Here is a 16,901-nt window from a genome sequence, read left to right as displayed (position 1 = left end):
CACCTTTAGTGTATCTCTAAGTTTATGGAGCAGATCTGTAAACTTAGATGAAAGCTGGTAATCGCTTCTCAGCTCTTCAATCCATTCAAGGTTGGGAAAAGTAATTAGGGCTAGCAACCCTCACTCCTTACCTTCTTCCTCATCTGCCCTCCTTGAGAGGGCATCTACTACTTTATTTTTGATACCTTTCTTATACTTAATCTTGAATTGATATCTCATCAACCTCGATAACCATTTCTGCTGCACCTCAGTCTCCAACATTTGATTTAATAAAAGTTTCAGAGCATGCTGATTCGTTTTAATTACAAAGGATTGACTTAAGAGATAGGGTTGCCACTTTTGAACGACGGTCACAAGGGCTAGTAATTCCCTTTCATAAGTTGAACGTAGCAAAGCCTTTCCCTTCAACACTTTACTTAGGAAAGCTATAGGCTGCCCAAACTGCATTAAGACAACACCAATCCCCTTCCCACTTGCATCTCATTCAATTTTAAAAGGGACTGAAAATTTTGGTAACTTGAGCACCGGAGGTTGGGTGACCACTTCCTTCAACTTGATAAAGGCCTGTTCAGCTTCATTATCCCAAGTAAAAGCATTCTTCTTAAGGAGATTAGTTAAAGGGCCTCATTTTAGCAGCCCATAATCCTTTTATAAATCTCTTATATTAGCCTATCAAACCTAAGAACCCCCTCAAAGCCTTAGGATTCTTGAGTGTGGGCCAGTCTAGCATTGATTTCACCTTGGTAGGGTCTGGTTTTTCAGAAATGATATGCCCTAAGTGGTCCACTTCCTCTACACCAAATTTTCATTTTGAAAATTTTGCATACAATTGATGGTTCTACAATAACTTCAGCGCCTACTCTAGGTGACTTAAGTGTTTAGTCAAGCTCCTACTGTATACCAGAATGTCATAAAAAAAAAAAAACAGAACAAATATTCCCAATAAAGGTTTAAATACCTCATTCATAAAACCTTGGAAGGTCGAGGATGCATTGGTGAGCCCGAAGGGAATCACCAAGAACTCATAGTGGCCATCATGAGTTCGAAATTCAGTTTTTGCCACATCTTCAAGCACCACCTAGATCTGGTGATACCCAAACCTCAGGTCCAATTTTGAAAATACCATTGTCTCACAAAGCTCATCTAATAATTTTTCAATCACAGGAATAAGGAACTTGTCTTTCTTGGTTGAGTGCCCGGTAGTCAAGACACAACCTCCAACTCCCATCTGCCTTCCTCACGAATAATACCGAGGAAGAAAATGGGCTGGAACTTGGCCTAATGACCCATGATTTCAACAAATCGGCCACTATTTTCTCTATCTCAAACTTTTGGTAGTACGGGTATCGATAGGATCTAGTGGAGATGGGTGAGGTCCCTTCTTTTAAGATAATTCTGTTGTCATGGCTCCTCAGGGAGGTAGCCCCTTGGGTTCCTCAAAAACCCCTTTATAAGCTTCCAACAACTTCCCAATCTCTACATTAGTTACTACCCTTCGTATATTTGTACTTACAAGTTCAACTCGTAAGAACAATCCTTGCCTTTTGGCTATAAAGGCTACTATAGCTTTACAACTCCCTTCTAGAGTTAAGGGTTGGGGTTTTAGACCCTTTAGCTCAACAGATCCCTTCCCCACCTCAAACTTCATAGTCAGTGTAGCAAAATTTCACACAATTGGTCCCAACCTCTCCAACTAATTAACTCCAAGTATAGCATCACAACCTCCTAATTTTAAAATGTAGAAAGAGGAAGAAAATTGATTACCTTGCATTCTGATGGAAACATCTCGGTCACCCTTCATTGGGTACAATAGCTCCATTTGCCACCCTTATAGTCAGCCTTATTGATTTATCTACCTTTAGCTTTGCCCGTTGAACCACGAATAGGTCCAGGAAGCTGTAGGTGCTTCTTGTATCCACCAAAACAACCACTTGTTCTCCACTAATCTGCCCAACCAGCCTCATCATCTTGGGGATGGGTGTCCTAGCTATTGCATTTAAGGATATTTTAGGCTCTGCCTCCTCTTTAGCTTTATCTTCAGTTAGAATCTGGTTTTCACCATTCACCTTCATTTGTTTTGTGTCTCGCTCCTCACACCCTTGTATTAGGTAGACTTTGGGGTTTTTACAGTTATGGGTAGGGCTCCACTTTTCATCACAATGGTAGCATAGCCATTTTCTCATTTTTTTCATCCATTTGCACTGAAATTACTTTCCTTGCAGGTGCAAAAGATTTGGACCACTTACTGCCCCCTTCAGTGGATTGTCCCCCATATGATGTATTATTGGCAGCAGGTAAGACACCCATCTCACTCCCTCTTTTGAGATTTTTTATGTGTTCATAAGATACTCTCCTTAAATTTTGGCCAATCCAAAGGCCGCATTTAAGCTGACTGGGTTGAACATCAACAATAGTAGGCAGATTTCATCTTTTAACCCGTTGATGAAGCAGTTAAATTTTTACTAGGGCTCTATAAAAAATTGAGAAACAGGCTGGAACCGATTAGACGGGCTGCCGGAGTAGGGAACCAGCAGAAATCGGCAGAGAACTGGTCGGCCAACATTAGGATTTAAGCCAAACCGACGTCAACCGATTCAGTTTGCTATTCGACCAAGAGAAAAACCGCTGAACCGGCTGACATCAACTATCTTTATTTTTTTTCAAATATGTGTAAATGAAACGACACCGTTTTGGAGAATAACTACAACGGCACCGTTTCGTTGAGACCAAATGGCACCATTCTGATCTAGGGTTAGCCTTCGAAGAAACTCTCACTCTTCTCTTTTCGTCCTTCACCATCACTTATTCACTCTACTCTCTCTTTTTCAAACTCTCACCTCTGCTCTCTCTCTCTTAGACTCGTTCAGTCCATAAATGCATCCTCTCGACCTCACCATCACTCACAACCTCGCACGCAGGCCACAACCACCACCTCCTCCTTTCTTGCTGACGCCTTTTAACTCTTTTTGTTCATTTAAGTTTTTTTTTTTTTTTTTTACTTGTGTTGGGTGGCTATGACAAGATAGTTGTTAACTTATTGTTGTTGTTGCCCAGATGACTAACACAACAGGGGGGGTGAATTGAGTTGTATTAAAAAAAAATAACAATTATAAATCAAATATATAATATAAAATATAAACAAAATATGAAATAACAATAAATATAAAGAGTAAGGGTAAGAGAGAAGCAAACTCAGTATGTTAACGAGGTTCGGCCCCACTGCCTACGTCCTCGCTTCAAGCTACCCCTTGAGGATTCCCAAATTCACTATTCAACCTCCTTCAGGTGGAGATAGAAACCTATTACACCTTTGAACAACACCGCTACAAAGGATCCGTGTAGAACACCCTCTACACTTGCAATCACCTTACACGTGGTGATTCAACTATTCCCCGTGTAGAATACTTTCTACACGCACAAGGGTTATACACACCATTTTTCTGATACAAAAGCTGATAGTGGGTAGATTATCAGAAAATACTCCTCAATGAGTGAAATAAGAACAATACAGCGCAAACTATATCTCTCAAAATGAACAAAGATTAATGCTCAATGCTTAGAGAAGAGAGAATGAAAGCTTTGAATGAATGTTGTATGCTCTTGGTGTTGTAAATGTGAAGCTCTCAAATGATCTATCTATAAGCATATGAGACTTCATATTCAAATTTAAAAAGATTCACATGTCAAAGACAACATCATTCACTTTTTCAAAAAATTCAAATAAAAGGTTCTTCTTTTTCAATTATCAAAGACAACATCATTCATTTTTTTTAAAAAAATCAAACCTAATCTTTTATTTTTGGCATATGAAAAAATGAGCACACTTTCCTTTTCAAAAAATTCAAACATAATTTTTTACTTTTTGCATATGACAAAAGGAGCACACTTTACTTTTCAAAATTTTCAAACAAAATCATCTACCTTTTGTATAAGTCCAAAAAAGCATCAATCACTTTTGAAAATATTCAAATAAAACATGCACATGTGAAAGATGACAATCAATCATCTTTAATATTTTCAAAGTTCAACACTTTAATCAAGGCATGCACATGCAAAAGGTGACAATCAATCATCTTTCAAAATTTTCAAATTTAATTTTCAAAAATATTCATGCACATGTGGAAAATGTATTTTAATGTTTTATGATAAAATATTAATTTTGAGCATTAATCCAAATTTTGAATTTTAAGAGATTTACAACATTACTCTATGACTTTAATGTGAACTTGTTTCCTTCTTGCTCATGCTTGGTTCTTTGATGTGCTTGATTCCATTGTGTGAACAACTTGAACTTGAAACTCCTTTATTCTTTGAATTCATTTGTTATCATCAAAATCCATGTGTAGATTTATAATCACATGAAACTTGAAATCTTGGGTTCAACAGTTGTGATTCTGTTTTGTGAAGTGTAGATTGTGAATTAATTGTTGGATGGTGAATCTGGAAAGAGGAAACCAATTCTCAAACTGTCAAACCGATCAATGCCGGCTGATCAAACTTTGACCGGTTCTCTTTCTCCTTGTCAATTGGTTTTGGTTGAGAAGAAGGGGTTTTTCATGTGTCGGTGGGGTTTTAGTTTGGCACCGAAACTGACGCCGAACCCATTGGTGTTCAGCCTTTGTTTGTACACATGTAAAAGGCCATTAAGCCTGTTAGATAGTGTTTCAGACTATGTTTTGTAATCTACCACCATAGAGGTTTTCTTTAACCTCATCAAGGCCTCTATTGGGTCATCGTAAGCTGTAGGACCAAGCCTGATTTGGAGAGCTCGGGTAAAAGTCTCCCAGTTGGTAAAATGATCACTATCCCAAGCATCCTGATACTTGATAAGTGCCTCCCTATGCATGTGGTATAAAGCCATTAATAAAAGTTGTGTTGGATGTGTTTGATGAAATTCAAAATAATGGTTTGCTTTAAATACCCAACATGCTGGGTTGTCACCATCAAACTGTGGAAAATCTAATTTAACACCTATTGTTAATGCTCTTCTAGGGTCATTTACCTCAAGATCTCAGTAGGGCTTGTAGCAAATTCTAGTGTTCAAATAGCATGAATAACATGTTTGTGATATGATCTAAAGCTCTATGAGTTGCTGGATGACATTTGTTGCCCAGATGACTAACACAAGAGGGGGGGTGAATTGAGTTGTATTAAAAAAAATAATAATTATAAATCAAATATATAATATAAAATATAAACAAAATATGAAATAACAATAAATATAAAGAGTAAGGGTAAGAGAGAAGCAAACTCAGTATGTTAACGAGGTTCGGCCCCACTGCCTACGTCCTTGCCTCAAGCTACCCCTTGAGGATTCCCAAATTCACTATTCAACCTCCTTCAGGTGGAGATAGAAACCTATTACACCTTTGAACAACACCGCTACAAAGGATCCGTGTAGAACACCCTCTACACTTGCAATCACCTTTCACGTGGTGATTCAACTATTCCCCGTGTAGAATACTTTCTACACACACAAGGGTTATACACACCCTTTTTCTGATACAAGAGCTGATAGTGGGTAGGTTATCAGAAAACACTCCTCAATGAGTGAAATAAGAACAATACTGCGCAAACTATATCTCTCAAAATGAACAAGGATTAAGGCTCAATGCTTAGAGAAGAGAGAATGAAAGCTTTAAATGAATGTTGTATGCTCTTGGTGTTGTAAATGTGAAGCTCTCAAATGATCTATTTATAGGCATATGAGACTTCATATTCAAATTTAAAAAGATTCACATGTCAAAGACAACATCATTCACTTTTTCAAAAAATTCAAATAAAAGATTCTTCTTTTTCAATTGTCAAAGACAACATCATTCACTTTTTCAAACAAAAATCAAACCTAATCTTTTACTTTTGGCATATGACAAAATGAGCACACTTTCCTTTTTAAAAAATTCAAACCTAATCTTTTACTTTTTGTATATGACAAAATGAGCACACTTTACTTTTCAAATTTTTTAAACAAAATCATCTACTTTTTGTATAAGTCTAAAAAAGCATCAATCACTTTTGAAAATATTCAAATAAAACATGCACATGTGAAAGATGACAATCAATCATCTTTAATATTTTCAAAGTTCAACCCTTTAATCAAGGCATGCACATGCAAAAGATGACAATCAATCATCTTTCAAAACTTTCAAATTTAATTTTCAAAAATATTCATGCATATGTGGAAAATGTATTTTAATGCTTTATGATAAAATATTAATTTTGAGCATTAATCCTAATTTCAAATTTTGAAGAGATTTACAACATTACTCTATAATTTTAATGTGAACTTGTTCCCTTCTTGCTCATGCTTGTTTCCTTGATGTGCTTTACTCCATTGTGTAGACAACTTGAGTTTGAGATTTCTTTATTCTTTGAATTCATTTGTTATCATCAAAATCCATGTGTAAATATATAATTACACAAAACTTAAAATCTTGGGTTCAACAATCTCCCCCTTTTTGATGATGACAAATACTTGATAGAACCTGAAACCTGTATTAATACTTAAGCTCCCCCTGAGAATGTGCGTTAGTTTTTCAAGAAAAAGTATAAATATAATTCCAAGTATATATAATAAGTTTAGCAATTCAAACAATGTTAATGTTCTAGTCTAACACTTCTCCCCCTTTTGGCATCATTAAAAAGGATTCGCAGCAAGTAAATGGACCTGAAAAAAACTGTGCGTTAGTAGACACTGTAGATAAATAAATAAATTTCATCCGTCCGTGACCCGACAAGTGCGGATAGAGATTTGAAAAAATCGTCTGATGTTGTTGACAAACGAGATTGAAGGCTCCGAATTTCTAAAAAATGTCATTTTCACCGATCGAAAAAAAAATACATTGCTCTTTGACTTGGATGATAGCTTGTCTTATTCTTTATGCTATCTCTATAAAATCAATCCTGAAGTTCATCCAATCCGCATCAAGTTTTCATCTCATCTCTATAACTCATCTGCATTCCTTCAATATTCTCGTTTTAAGCCTTTTATTCTTTTCTCAATAGCTCATTCTTCTAACATTTCTCTAGATCCATCCATGAGGCATTCTGCATCTCAACCTCCTGTCCTTTCTGCAGCTGCCATTGGTGCCATGTTGCAGCAGGAAAATAATAATCTGACTAATAAGTCAGATTCTGATGCTATTTATGACTTGGTGAGTCTTGGGACTCGCTACTCTTCCTCTATTGTTGCTTTTTCTCAGCGACTACAAGTCAAAAATCATGAAGTTGAAAAGCTCAAAGAACAAATTGTTGTGCTTCAACGAATTGTTCAAGAGTCTCATACAAGGGAAGGAATCATTCGACAGAAGAATAAACAGTTGAAATCTTTATTAGATTCTTCATTCCGCTTGCCGGTTCCCATGGATAAGAATGACATGATATTGTATGAAGAGAATGAGCGTCCCAAACATGAGGCTAAGAATCTCAAGTTTATGTAAAAGTATTTAAAAAATCTATCTCTATTTTTATTGACTCTGGTCTACCTTTTAAGAGATATTCATAGTATGCATCATACCTATTTCTAGGGCTGTACAGAAAACCGACAAACCGGTCGGAACCGATCAGACCGGCCGCCGCCGCATGGAACCGGTCGAAACCGTCAGAGAATCGGTCGGCCGGCAGTAGGATTTAAGCCAAACTGACGTCGGCCGGTTCGGTTCGCGGTTCGCCCAGGGAAAAACCGCTGAACCGGCCGACTATATTATTTATATTTTTTTTGAAAATATTACTTATCTAAACGGCGCCATTTCACTCATTTAAGTGGAACGGCGCCGTTTAAAGCCTGTGCATTAAAAACATCACTTATGGAACGACGCCGTTTAACTTAAACTTAAGTGAAACGGCGTCGTTTTAGGACTCAGTAGTTGAAAAAAATAATAAAAGGAACGGCGCCGTTTAACCCTAGGGTTAACACAGCGCCTGTCCCCTTTCTCTTCTTCCCCGTTTCTCTTCTTCAACTTCTTTAACACATCCATCAGACCGGCCGCCGCCCCCCTCCTCTCTCTCTCGCTTTCTCTCTCTCTCAAGGCACACGCAAGGCCAGCTCCGTCGCCCCCCTCCTCTCTCTCAGTCTCTCTCGCTTTCTCTCTATCTCTCTCTCTCTCTCTCTCTCTCTCTCTCTCTCTCTCAAAAATCTCAGTCACCGCGGCTTCATCGCCGTCTCTCGCTCTCTCTCCCTCAGCAACCGACGACGCCGACGAACCGACCGGAGTTACGCCGAGACCGAGGACGACGGTTTCCTCCCATTCTCCGGCCGGTTTCGGTCGAGATTTTCAATATTTTCACCCATCGGTGCGGTTTCGGTTTTTGTCCAAAATCGAAACCGATATGTCGGTTTTCACCCCTATCTATTTCTCTTCTGATCATACATAATCTATATTCTGGTAAAGGTTTTGTGAAAATATCTGCTAACTGATCGTGTGTGTTTGTGAACTCTAATATTATATCGCCTTTCTGCACATGATCTCGAAGAAAATGATACCTTATTTCAATATGCTTAGTTCTAGAATGTTGTATTGGGTTCTTTGAAAGATTTATAGCACTTGTATTATCACATTTGATTGGAATGTGATTATACTTGAGTTTAAAATCTTCAAGTTGTTGCTTCATGTAGAGAACTTGAGCACAACAACTACCCGCAATAACATATTCTGCCTCAGCAGTAGATAGTGTAACAGAATTTTGTTTTTTACTAAACCAGAAAACTAATGCATGACCTAAGAAATGGCATGCTCCACTAGTGCTTTTTCGATCTATTTTACAGCCAGCATAATCTGCATCTGTGTAGCTGATTAGATCGAAATATGTGTGCTTAGGCATAACCCTATGTTAATTGTACCACTAAGATATCTAAGAATGCGCTTAACTGCAATTAAATGTGATTCTTTTGGAGATGATTGAAAGCGTGCACATAAGCACACACTAAACATAATATCTGGTCTACTGGCTGTTAAATATAATAAGCTACCAATCATACCTTGATATATCTTCGAGTCAACTGGTTTACCGGATTCATCTTTATCAAGTTTAGTTGATGGGCTCATTGGTGTTCCAATTTCTTTAGCATTTTCCATCCCAAACTTCTTCAGTAATTCCTTAATATATTTTGATTGATTGATGAATGTCCTACTTTTTGCTTGCTTAATTTACAATCCGAGAAAGAATGTAAGTTCTCCCATCATGCTCATCTCAAATTCTTCCTGCATAGTCTTAGCAAAAACTTGACACATATTTTCATTAGTAGCACCGAATATTATATCATCAACATAAATCTGAATCAAAAGAATATCATCATTTTCATATTTAATGAAAAGAGTTGTGTCGATTTTTCCTCTTGAAAAACCCTTTTCAATCAAGAAACTACTAAGTCTTTCGTACCAAGCTCTAGGAGCTTGTTTAAGTCCATATAGTGATTTTGTAAGTTTGAAAACATGATTTGGGGAAATATGATTTTCAAAACCTAGAGGTTGCTCAACATATACCTCTTCATTTATAAAACCATTTAAGAAAACACTTTTAACATCCATTTGAAAAAGTTTGAAATCTTTATAACAAGCATATGCAAGTATTATTCGAATAGCTTCTAATCTTGCGACAGGTGCATATGTCTCATCATAATCGATTCATTCTTCTTGATTAAAACCTTGGGCTACAAGTCGAGCCTTATTTCTAGTAATGACTCTGGACTCATCTTTCTTGTTTCTAAAAACCCATTTTGTTCCAATAATAGTATGATTTTTGGGTCTAGGAACAAGTGTCCAAACATCATTTCTTTCAAATTGATTTAACTCTTCTTACATAGCTAGAATCCAAGATTCATCAAAAAGTGAATCATCAATATTTTTGGGTTCAATTTGAGATAGAAAAGCAGTATGATTGCAAATATTTCTAAGAGATGATCGAGTGCTTACACCTTGTGAAGGTTCTCCCAAAATTTGTTCCATTGGATGATCTTTCACAAATTTCCACTGTTTGGTTGCATCTTGTATTAAATTTTGATGATCTTTTTTGATGGCTCCATGTTGAACTTCCTCTATTGTTTTCTCTTTGTTGAGATTGAGACTTTCCGTATTATTTATACCTCCTGTTTCTTCATCAATAGATTTTTTGGAGAGTGAAGAATTAGATTTATCAAATACTACATGCATAGATTCTTGTACAGTCAAAGTCTTTTTATTGAATACTCTATAAGTTTTATTATTAGTAGAATACCCAAGAAAGATACTTTCATCAGATTTTGCATCAAATTTGCCTAAATTATCCCTGTCATTCAAAATAAAACATTTTGCATCCAAATACATGAAAGTAACCAATGTTGAGCTTTTTCTCATTCCAAAGCTCATAGGGGGTTTTATCTAACTTAGACCTTAGAATAACTCTATTTATAACATAACATGCAGTATTTACCGCTTCGGCCCAAAAATAACTAGGCAAGTTGTTCTCATTGAGCATTGTTCTTGCCATCTCTTGAAGAGATTTATTTTTCCTCTCTACTACCCCATTTTGTTGAGGAGTTCGAGGAGCAGAAAAATTATGCACAAAACCGTTTTCATCACAAAATGTTTCAATATTTTTATTAACAAACTCTTTTCCCCTATCACTTCGGATACTTGAAATAGTATAACCCTTTTCATTTTGAATTCTCTTGCATAACTTGGTAAAGGCATTATGTGCCTCATCTTTATGAGCAAGAAAGATGACCCAAGTATATCTAGAGAAATCATCAACAATAACAAATGCATAATATTTTCCTCATAGACTTGTAACTCTATTTGGTCCAAAAAGATCCATGTGTATCAGTTGCAATGGTCTAGTAGTGGAAATATATTTCTTAGTTTTAAAAGAAGTTTTTGTTTGTTTACCAAATTGACATACATCATAAATTTTGTCTTTAAGAAAATATGTTTTTGGTAAACCTCTCACAAGATCATTTTTTGAAAGTTTGGAAATAAGTTCCATGTTGGCATGACCTAATCTTCTATGCCATAACCAATTAGTTTCATTTTGAACTGAAAAGCAAATAGCATCTTGTGAGGTAATTTCTTCAAAATCAATTGTATAAACATTATTGTTTCTAAAAGCAATAAAATAAATATTACAATCATGATCATTCAAAATAATGCACTTATCCATTTTGAAAGTAACTGTAAATCCTTTATCACATAATTGACTTATGCTCAAAAGATTATGTTTTAGACTTTCAACAAGTAGAACATCTTCAATTATGAGAGAAGATTCATTACCAATTTTACCTATTCCCACGATCTTCCCTTTCGAGTTGTCTCCAAATGTCACATGTCCTTCTTCTTTAGATCTAAGATCAAAGAACTTAATCTTGTCTCCCGTCATGTGTCTTGAACATCCACTATCTAAAAACCATTTGTTTTTGCTTGTGGAAGACTTCATGCATACCTATAAAAACAATTAAAATGATTTTTCTTGGTACCCAAGTTCTTTGGGTCATTTATTTATTAGTATTAGAAGAAACAAGATTTTTAGGTACTCATATGGCCCTAATAGTCATTGTATGATTTCTTCTAATAGGACAAGTATGATAATTATGACTATTTCTATTACAAAAATTGCAAATAGCATGTGACATATATGAAAAACTTGAATGATTATAATAATATCCTTTTTTGACAAAATTATTTTTATGAAAAGAATTTTGAATATTAGTCTTTGATGTAGAATGATTATCAAAGAAATTTTTATAAGGTTTGTATTTTTGTTTTGACATATATCCCAAACCTGCCTTGTCAAAAACACATCTTTGACTACCAAGAAGTTTTTCAAAATTTCTTTTTCCATTTGTAAAGTTTTCAACAATATTTTCTAAATCGGTTTTCTTCTTATTTAATTCAAGATTTTCATCTTTCAAAATGATAGTTTCTTTTCTTAAAATTTCAATTTCGTTTGTTAAAGAAGAATTTTTCTTTTTCAAAGCAGTATACTTGATACCCAATTTTTCAAATTCCTCATATATATCTTCTAAAACATTTTACAATTCTTCATATGAAGGATCTTTAATATTATCAAGATTTGTTACCTCAATGTCATCTTTAGCCATAAGACAAAGATTTGCTGATTCTTCATTGCTTGCTTCACTATCTGAACTACTTGAATCATCATCCCATGTAGCTTTCATTACTTTTTTGCCCTTGTTTCGATCTTTCTTTAGCAGAGGACAATCTGGTTTGATATGACCAGGTTTATTGCATTTATAACAAATTAAAGTGTCATTTTTACCTGAATCTTTCTTGGAAAACTTTTTGAAAGATTTCCTTGGAGGAGTTCTATTTTTCTTCAAGAACCTCTGAATTCTTCTTGTTATCATCGCAACTTCTTCATCTTTATTTTCATTTTCCTCATCTTCATCACTTTCACTTTCATGAGGAACAGCTTTAAGTGATAAGCTCTTCTTTGGCTTTCCTTCTTCTTCTCCTCTTTTCAATGTGTACTCATGGGTGATAACTGACCCGATGAGTTCATTGACTTCGAGCTTCTTGAGGTCTTTAGCTTCAAGAATCGCTGTCACTTTTGATTCCCAGCGTTTTGGTGGAGAGTTGAGAATTTTTCTTACTATCTCCACCTTGGAATAAACTTTGCCAAGAGCTGTCAAGCTGTTTATGATGTTAGTAAAACGAGTGTGCATACTAGAAATAGATTCATCATCATTCATCTTAAACATTTCATATTCATGAGTAAGAATATAAATTTTTGATTCCTTGACTTGCGAAGTTCCTTCATAAGTAACTTCCAAGTTCTCCCAAATTTCTTTTGCCGTAACACAAGTCATTATTCTATTAAACTCATTTCCATTGAGAGCATTAAATAATAAATTCATAGCAGTTAAATTCAAAGTATAAAGTCTATCGTCTTCACGATCAAATTCTTCTTCTTCCTTTTTGACCTTTACTCCATCAACCACTTTTGTTGGAATATAAGGTCCATTTACAATACATTTTCAGATTTCTCGACCTTGAGCCTGAAGGAATATTCTCATTCTAACTTTCCAGAATGAGTAATTATCTCCACAAAAGAGTGGAGGTCGACTTCTAGATTGACCTTCACCAAACGAAACTGAAATGTTAGCCATAAGATCTTAACTCAAAAGATAGTTAGTCTTATAATAGAACTCTTAGCTATGATACCAATTGTTGCCCAGATGACTAACACAAGAAGGGGGGTGAATTGAGTTGTATTAAAAAAATAACAATTATAAATCAAATATATAATATAAAATATAAACAAAATATGAAATAACAATAAATATAAAGAGTAAGGGTAAGAGAGAAGCAAACTCAATATGTTAACGAGGTTCGGCCCCACTGCCTACGTCCTCACCTCAAGCTACCCCTTGAGGATTCCCAAATTCACTATTCAACCTCCTTCAGGTGGAGATAGAAACCTATTACACCTTTGAACAACACCGCTACAAAGGATCCGTGTAGAACACCCTCTACACTTGCAATCACCTTACACGTGGTGATTCAACTATTCCCCGTGTAGAATACTTTCTACACACACAAGGGTTATACACACCCTTTTTCTGATACAAGAGCTGATAGTGGGTAGGTTATCAGAAAACATTCCTCAATGAGTGAAATAAGAACAATACAGCGCAAACTATATCTCTCAAAATGAACAAGGATTAAGGCTCAATGTTTAGAGAAGAGAGAATGAAAGCTTTGAATGAATGTTGTATGCTCTTGGTGTTGTAAATGTGAAGCTCTCAAATGATCTATTTATAGGCGTATGAGACTTCATATTCAAATTTAAAAAGATTCACATGTCAAAGACAACATCATTTACTTTTTCAAAAAATTCAAATAAAAAGTTCTTCTTTTTCAATTGTCAAAGACAACATCATTCACTTTTTCAAAAAAAAATCAAATCTAATCTTTTACTTTTGGCATATGACAAAATGAGCACACTTTCCTTTTCAAAAAATTCAAACCTAATCTTTTACTTTTTGTATATGACAAAATGAGCACACTTTACTTTTCAAATTTTTCAAACAAAATCATATACCTTTTGTATAAGTCTAAAAAAGCATCAATCACTTTTAAAAATATTCAAATAAAACATGCACATGTGAAAGATGACAATCAATCATCTTTAATATTTTCAAAGTTCAACCCTTTAATCAAGGCATGCACATACAAAAGATGACAATCAATCATCTTTCAAAATTTTCAAATTTAATTTTCAAAAATATTCATGCATATGTGGAAAATGTATTTTAATACTTTATGATAAAATATTAATTTTGAGCATTAATCATAATTTTGAATTTTGAAGAGATTTACAACATTACTCTATAATTTTAATGTGAACTTGTTCCCTTCTTGCTCATGCTTGTTTCTTTGATGTGCTTGACTCCATTGTGTAGATAACTTGAGCTTGAGACTTCTTTATTCTTTGAATTCATTTGTTATCATCAAAATCCATGTGTAAATATATAATTACACAAAACTTGAAATCTTGGGTTCAACAACATGTTTCCATTCTTCAAATTTATGCTGCTTGGCCCCTTGTTTAGATCTGGTGCTCTTTGCCATTTGGATCAAAGGGCTCTAAGATACCACTTGTTAGGAACCTCACTATAGTAATGTAAAATATAACTATGAAATGGAGAAGAAGACGATGGAAGAACTTCACTGTAATAGTATTAATATTTTGGGTTGGTTTGAGGCAAATCCAAATCCTCCAAACAATTCAATTCATCAACAAGATTCAGCATGCCCTCCGTTTTCCCCCATCCTAGTACTTAATTCCCTTTTGACTACTAACAAACTAATAAGTAGATTACTACATTACCCTCTAATACAATAGAAATAATTGTCAAAACGCAGTGTTTTAGATATAGGTAACTAAAAGCATTAAATGAAACTTTGTTGTTTAAGGCTTACATATGACGTTGTTATTACTATTATTAAACGATGCTGTTTAGGACTGACATAAGTCTTCTCTTGCATGACACTTCTTAATTTCCCATTCACTTCACGCCGACTCTCTTTCTTCACACATCAAGCACCCACTTTTACCTTATTCCTTGCACCACCATCCTTCTCCACGAGGTACTTGATATAATCTAAATAAAATTGAAAATGTCTAAGAATGTTTGTATTTATAAATCTGTTGGGAATCACATAACATATGTTTTTGTACACATAGAAAGCTGAAAAGCAAAAATTAAAAGGACAAAGAAACAAAAATTCACACCATAGGGGGATTATTGCATCTACAGATCATGACTTCCAAGGTGATGAGGCTAGAGGGTTCTAAACAAATATTAATATGTATTTTTGCTCAGCAGCATAAGAGGGTCAAACTTGGCCAAATTTTACTTGATTCCTGCATATATAACCAAAGCCAACGCTCATTTAGGAAGAGATGATCATGACATATGCATGTTGATACCAAGATTGGAGCTCCATTAAAGACATTCAAATTATAACTCCTACATGCAAGGGATAGGATTTATGGATCATGAAGCCAATAGATCACACAAATTAAGCTGATGAATCAGGCCCTTGCTTTTCACAGATATGTAAAAAGTACATGTACTCTTATAACAAAATAACCTTGAAGCCATGCATATGGAGAAAAAGAATTAATAACTTACATTGTTGGGCATTCAAGAAGAGGAGGGCTTTGGGGAGAGCAGCAAAGTAGTTGTCAGGAGGGGGAGGGTTGGACTTGTGCTTAGGCAAGGACTTGGAAACTATTAACTGTAGAAATTGTAATTAATGTAATTAGTTAACAATATAGAAGTTAGTTAAATATTTTTAATTCTTTTTATAGAAGTTAGATAAATATTTGTAATTCTTTTTTCCTGCATTTGGTCATTGTGTATATAAAACAGAGCCTTATGTAACATTCTTTGCAATGCACTACAAAAGAAACTTTTTCACCTTCCCGAACCTTCCTCTTTTCATGGTATCAGATTAGTCCCTAATGGTTGTGATTCTTATCCTCATTCAACCAATGTTCCTGCCGCTGCCATTGTTATAGAGGACATTTCTAGTCCTTATTATCTCCACCATAGTGACAATTCTGGATTTATCCTTATTACACAGCCCCTAACAGGTGATAATGATCACAGTTGGAGTTGCTCAAGGATGATAGTGTTAACAACCAAGAATAAAGTTGGATTTGCTAATGGCACCATTTCACAACCTTCTGGTTCAGATGATCCTTTGTTCACTACTTGGAATCACTACAACAATATGATTCTTTCCTTGATCTTGAACTTTATTTCCAAAAAAATTGCTTATAGTGTGATTTGTGCTAGTTATGCATATGAAATGAGGCATGCTTTGAAAGAGTGTTTCAGTAAACGTAATGGACCACAAATTTTTCATTTGCAACAAGCCATTTCTTCTTTATCCCAAGACCAACTTTTTGTGAGTGTGTATTACACTCATCTGAAAGGCCCTTTGGGATGACCTCCAAAATTACTATCCATTCCTGAACTGTACTTGTGGAGCTTTAAGCACCTTGATTTCCTACCAACAACAGCAATGCATTCTTCAATTTCTGATGGAATTAAATGATAGTTTTTTTCATGTCTGTGGTCAACTATTGATGATGGATCCATTACCAATTATCAACAAGGTTTTCTTGCTTTTGCTGCAAGAAGAGAGTCAAAGAGAAATAGGATCCTTTAATTTCTCTTCTACTGGACCTATTGCTTTCTTATCAAGTGCTGATGTATCTCGTTCTACCAAGTCTTACATAAAGAAGGACAAGCCTCTTTGCTCTCATTGTGAAGTTCTTGGACACATTGTTGACAAATGCTACCAATAGAGGTGACAAATCGTGTTTTTGAGTCGTGTCAAGTCATGAATATTGAACTACATAGGTCAACCTGAATCCAACTCGTTAAGTTAAAC

This window comes from Carya illinoinensis, chromosome 4 (genome assembly GCF_018687715.1).
Source record: "Carya illinoinensis cultivar Pawnee chromosome 4, C.illinoinensisPawnee_v1, whole genome shotgun sequence".
Taxonomy (NCBI): domain Eukaryota; kingdom Viridiplantae; phylum Streptophyta; class Magnoliopsida; order Fagales; family Juglandaceae; genus Carya; species Carya illinoinensis.
Note: the sequence above shows the minus strand (reverse complement) of the source record.